Below are 6796 nucleotides of genomic sequence, written 5' to 3'. Positions count from 1 at the left end.
AAACTCAAAATTTCGACCCGAAAAAAAAAACGACAGTGTTACCACTTATGTTTTTTTTCATTTTCGGGCGAAAAATTAAGTTTCTCCAATCTTCTCAAAACTCTGGATTATGATAGAGGGCTGTGAGACTTTGACCTGAGTGCAAAAATGGAGGCCCTAGACCCTTCCAGAGCTGAGATATCAAAATTCAAATTTTCGACCCGAAAAAAAAAAAAAAACGACAGTGTTACCCCTTTCGTTTTTTTTCGTTTTCGGGCGAAAAATTAAGTTTCTCCAATCTTCTCAAAACTCTGGATTCTGATAGAGGGCCACAAGACTTTGACCTGAGTGCAAAAATGGAGGCTCTAGACCCCTCCAGAGCTGAGATATCAAAATTCAAACTTTCGACCCGAAAAAAAAAAAAAAAAAACGACAGTGTTATCCCTTTCGTTTTTTTTCGTTTTCGGTTGAAAAATTAAGTTTCTCCAATCTTCTCAAAACTCTGGATTCTGATAGAGGGCCACGAGACTTTGACCTGAGTGCAAAAATGGAGTCTCTAGACCCTTCCAGTGCTGAGATATCGAAACTCAAAATTTCAACTAAAAAAAAAAAAACGACAGTGTTACCCCTTTCGTTTTTTTTTCATTTTCGGTTGAAAAATTAAGTTTCTCCAATCTTCTCAAAACTCTGGATTCTGACAGAGGGCAATGAGACTTTCACCTGAGTGCAAAAATGGAGGCTCTAGACCCTTCCAGAGCTGAGATATCAAAATTGAAAATTTCGACCCGAAAATGAAAAAAAAAAAACCGAAAGGGGTAACACTGTCATTTTTTTTTTTTTTCGGATTCTGATAGAGGGCCATGGGACTTATCCTTAGTTCAAAAATGGAGGCTCTAGACCCTTCCAGAGCTGAGATATTGAGATCCCACATAGCATTTATGCCATTATAAATATCTCAATATCTCAGCTCTGGAAGGGTCTAGAGACTCCATTTTTGCACTCAGGTCTAAGTCTCATGGCCCTCTATGAGAATCCAGAGTTTCAAGAAGATTGGAGAAACTTATTTTTCGCACCAAAAAAAAAACAACAACAAAAAACGACAGGGGTACCATTGCCGTTTTTTTCGGGTCGAAATTTTGAGTTGCTCTGATCTTGACTCTAATATGACCAGATTGATTGATTCGAAGATATTTAGTTTGTTACAAACAATGTGCAATCTGTAAAACAAAAACCTCAAAATTATAGTTGAAATGGTATACTGCTGGAATTTTTTTTGACCTTGAGAAAAAGCTTAAAGTATAGACCAACAAATTTTATGTTTAATAATTTATTTCATGTTGGTACATTTTTGGGAAGTATACCTGTTTTGACCTGATGTCCATTGGGATGGACAAAAAAAAAATCACAATTAAAGCAATTATATATATATATATATACACTCACCGGCCACTTTATTAGGTACACCTGTCCAACTGCTCGTTAACACTTAATTTCTAAGCAGCCAATCACATGGCGGCAACTCAGTGCATTTAGGCATGTAGACATGGTCAAGACAATCTCCTGCAGTTCAAACCGAGCATCAGTATGGGGAAGAAAGGTGATTTGAGTGACTTTGAACGTGGCATGATTGTTGGTGCCAGAAGGGCTGGTCTGAGTATTTCAGAAACTGCTAATCTACTGGGATTTTCACGTACAACCATCTCTAGGGTTTACAGAGAATGGTCCGAAAAAGAAAAAACATCCAGTGAGCGGCAGTTCTGTGGGCGGAAATGCCTTGTTGATGCCAGAGGTCAGAGGAGAATAGCCAGACTGGTTCGAGCTGATAGAAGGGCAACAGTGACTCAAATAACCACCCATTACAACCAAGGTGGGCAGAAGAGCATCTCTGAACGCACAGTACGTCGAACTTTGAGGCAGATGGGCTACAGCAGCAGAAGACCACACCGGGTGCCACTCCTTTCAGCTAAGAACAGGAAACTGAGGCTACAATTTGCACAAGCTCATCGAAATTGGACAATAGAAGATTGGAAAAACGTTGCCTGGTCTGATGAGTCTCGATTTCTGCTGCGACATTCGAATGGTAGGGTCAGAATTTGGCGTCTACAACATGAAAGCATGGATCCATCCTGCCTTGTATCAACGGTTCAGGCTGGTGGTGGTGGTGTCATGGTGTGCGGAATATTTTCTTGGCACTCTTTGGGCCCCTTGGTACCAATTGAGCATCGTTGCAACGCCACAGCCTACCTAAATATTGTTGCTGACCATGTCCATCCCTTTATGACCACAATGTACCCAACTTCTGATGGCTACTTTCAGCAGGATAATGCGCCATGTCATAAAGCTGGAATCATCTCAGACTGGTTTCTTGAACATGACAATGAGTTCGCTGTACTCAAATGGCCCCCACAGTCACCAGATCTCAATCCAATAGAGCATCTTTGGGATGTGGTGGAACGGGAGATTCGCATCATGGATGTGCAGCCGACAAATCTGCGGCAACTGTGTGATGCCATCATGTCAATATGGACCAAACTCCCTGAGGAATGCTTCCAGCACCTTGTTGAATCTATGCCACGAAGAATTGAGGCAGTTCTGAAGGCAAAAGGGGGTCCAACCCGTTACTAGCATGGGGTACCTAATAAAGTGGCCGGTGAGTGTATATATATATATATATATATATATATATTTTTTTTTTTTTTTTTTTTTTTCATTTATAGAAACCTCATGAGCTGGGAAAATGTACTTTTATATTTTTCAGAAACTTGAAAAATAATTCAGGTCTGAGGGGGTTAAGCTAAAACGGCTTGCCATATGAAATGTAATTGAATTGGTCATGTAGTCCCAGAGCATTTTGTTTGATTGTGGTGCATTCATATGGCTGTACAGCAGGTGTCAGTGTTGCTCCTATAACTGGAAACAAAAGTAAACAATCATTTCTTGACTATAGGCGAAATGGCTATGATGAAGACATGAACACCATGCAATCTTAGCATCACCCTAAAACATGAAAAATACACAGTTAAAATTTTACTCACATCATGTGGTTTTCAAAAATATTTGAAGGCTGAATAACAAACGATTAACACTTACAATTAATAATTTGCTTGACTTACTGCAAAACGTATTTATTTATTTTTTAATTTCGAGCAAGCCACATGACATATTAATGATAGCTATATCAAGTTGTGCAGTAGGCTACGAAGGCCTCGGTCTCCGTACATTGAGCTGAACAAAATATGAACATAAGTGCGTGTGTATGAAGACCGCTATACTGCAATGTTCCTGGAATACTAAACACAGTTTACGGTTAGGCTTCACAAAAGCATTGCAGCTTTGCTCTACAGACGTGTCTGATTGCGGCTCTCTAGGGAACACTTGTTGTTGGAGATCCCTCAGCTGCAGGCTCCACTCACACAGCAAGAGTAATTCACTACGAAACAGAATAAAACAGTAGAGCCGACACACGTCTAAAAGATGTGAGACTTGAAGCACATGAACAAGGAAGAAGTGACGGAGGAAGCATTCCGAGACAATACCAGACAATGAGACCTTTTAGAAAAAAATAAATAAAAAAGAATAGTACAGCAACAGTACATATCTGATATATAGCCTACATATAGATTAGGCTACTGCATAATAATGAGATGGTACGGAAAAATAGTAGATGAAAATTCTATCATTTACTCTTCTGTTGAACTAAACAAATTATGAATAATTGACTGTCACACTTCTACAGGCACAGACAGGAGCTTTTTGTCTGAGAAACTGACCAAATTCGAAGTAATTATTAATTGATAACCTTTCTCTCAGTGAGAACTACTGAGAGCAGATCACTGAGTCGGTGCTATTCAGATCCAAACCAGTCAGAAATGGGAACAAATTCAGACTGGTTTTGCAAACCATACACTGATAAGCTTGAACTCAAAACAATGATTCATTCACAAATTTGGCGTCACCATTTGTCTCATGAAAACACTAAGCAGATAGGTTGGATGATGTTCACAAATAGGCACCATGAAACAAAAGTAGCAACATCTTTTCTTCTGCTTTTTTAATTTTTTTTTTATAAAGATCGGAGTGTGATGAACTATTAAAACGTAGAGCAGAACCTGGTTCTTTGCATTGGTGTTGATTAGATGTCCAGAAATGAAGAAATATGAGTGTGAGCTTATAGGGGCGAAGTTTAAGTGGATTAAATGATTGGAGAAGTGCTGTTTTCACTGGAAAGTGCTGTTATATTTTGATTACACGTTGCACGGATTAAATCCAATTTAAAGCTTGTCTCCATTCATAGTAGCATTTCTCCTATTCGTGTTCCACAGAAGTAAATAACACAGGTTTGAAATGACAAAAGGGTAATTACATTTTTGAGTGCACTGTCCCTTTAACAAAAAAGCAGGAAGGAGGGAAGCAGGAACACCAGCATATTGGGTTTTAATCCCAAACTCAACTGCTCATTTCCCCATGCTAATCAGTATTACCTCCATGCTTTCCATGCCCTTTCTCCAGATCCTTGTTTATTTGTGAACAATGCACTCCTAGGTACAAGAATGCATTTCTAGCAGTAATTAAGTCTTAATAGCTTTTAGCGAATGCTCTGTCCCCTCTTTCACCCAGACAGATGACACAGACAGACCCAGCTCCCTTTGCCCCAGTTGGACTGGCTGCATAATAATTGGATGTTCACACAGTGGGAGGGAGTGCTAAATGTCATCCGCCATGCTAAAATAAAGTTGGAAGACGAGGAAGACACTGTTCTCGTTTTCAGTTCTTGAGGGACAGTAGTGATTAGGGATTGGGAAGAAATTAATATTTTATAGATAAGAATAACAAGATTCAATTATCTTTGAGGACTGTCTTCGTAGTAACCGAAACAACAAAGGGAATGATAAATAGGTATGGCTAAGTAGAGATGAACCAGGGTGCTCACACAACTTTTGGACCCCTACTGCAGGACAAATCCACTTGGATAGAAGAGCTTTAGTCCATTGTGCAAACCATTGTGAGCTGCCGCTAATAACCAAACTGCTTAAAACAGCTGCATTCCTCAATATCATCAGGTCTTACACCACAGAGTGCAACAGTCCACCCTCGTTTTCAGCAGCTTTGATTCTGTAAGTATTTTTCCCATGGGGATTTAAAAATTTAAAGCCATTAGCCGAGCCAAAACCACAAGGGGAAATCACACCACAAGCATAAAATGGCTAAATATGCATAAACCATTTTAATCACAAACCCTGGTCAGGGAATTAGCAAGAATTGCACAGTAATGCTGTAATGTAGCATGGAATAGCCTTTTGTTTTCTTCAAATATTTAAACTGTGGGTAACCGTGCAGAGAGTTTTTTTTTACAGGAAGAAGTCTCAATGTCGTTCCACTCAATGTTAATGGCATCAAACAGTTCATTATTGTTGAAAAATGTGCCCCAGTTAGTTGGACAGTCAGTTTAATGTGACACCAAATATTCACCATAGGGTTCAAATGGACTCTGACCAGGTCAAAACATGAGCCAGATGGCTAAATTTAGCTCATTTCCTGACCAATAATTTGTGGTTAAAACAATGAAAAGCTTTGTGTTTAACCATTTTGAGCTTGGCCCATTTGTTTTGCCCAGGATTGTGTGTGTGTACTGTACTGTACATATAAATATATAGTATTATACATATCCTATGAGTGGGCGGTCTCGAAGAGCTTTTTCGACCTTGATTCTCTGGTTGGTGGATATTTCTTTGCACAGCCATGAGTAATGTAGTTTTTCATCAGGAATTCCACTGTTAAAAATGACTTGCAAAAATAAGTGCAAATAATTGATAGTTCTGAGCATCAGATATCACAGTAGGTCTGTCTTTAAAGGGATACTCCACTTTTTTTTGGAAATAGGCTCATTTTACCACTCCCCCAGAGTTAAACAGTTGGGTTTTACCGTTCCCGAATGTATTCAGCCGATTTTCTGATATTTAGAAGAATATCAGTAACCATACAGTTTCTGGTCCCATTGACTTCCATAGTATATTTTTTTCCTACTATGGAATTCAATGAGACCAGAAACTGTCTGGTTACTGATTTTCGTCTAAATATCAGAAAATTGGCTGAATGGATTCGAAAACGGTAAACGATCTCTAGAAAATCGTCTGAAGGGATTCGAAAACGGTAAAACTCAAATTTTTAACTCTGGGGGAGTGGTAAAATTAGCCTATTTCAAAAAAAAAAAAAAAAAAGTGGAGTATCCGTTTAAAGATGAATAAATTACCGTTAAAAATAGATTCAATTCCCCTATGGAGAAAATGAATGGAATATTTATTTCCAGAACTATTGCACACTTCAATGACATGTTCTGCTCTTAGAGTGATAGTTGACCAAAAAATTACTTTATTTTGTGTAATATTCTTTAAAATATCTATTTTTGTGTGTTGGAACCGCATGAGGGCGAGTAAACGATTACAGAATTACAATTTTTGGAGCGTACTATCCCTTAAACATCATGGCAACTGCAAAAATCACATCTATCAAATCTGGTTGCCATCAAGGGCAACCACTGGGAGTTCAGGCAGTTTCCCCATTTTATTTAAGTCCCCCTGGAGGCTAATACTCACCGCAGACATTAGCAAAATCATAGCGTGACACCTGACGTGGGGAGTTCCTCTTTTCATTACCAGGCACAGAGCCACCCAATAACTGCAGTGTCGACATACTGAGGAAACAGTGAATTTATGCAGAGAACAAAAGATAACAGAAAACTCTACATCATTTGATCGATACCACAGACAACTGAGAGCTGTTGTAAAAATGCTGAGGAATGACAAGGAGACAAAGAGCA

This window comes from Pimephales promelas, chromosome 8 (genome assembly GCF_988280905.1).
Source record: "Pimephales promelas chromosome 8, fPimPro1.hap1.1, whole genome shotgun sequence".
In the NCBI taxonomy this organism is placed as follows: Eukaryota; Metazoa; Chordata; class Actinopteri; order Cypriniformes; family Leuciscidae; genus Pimephales; species Pimephales promelas.
This window is presented reverse-complemented; position numbering follows the sequence as displayed.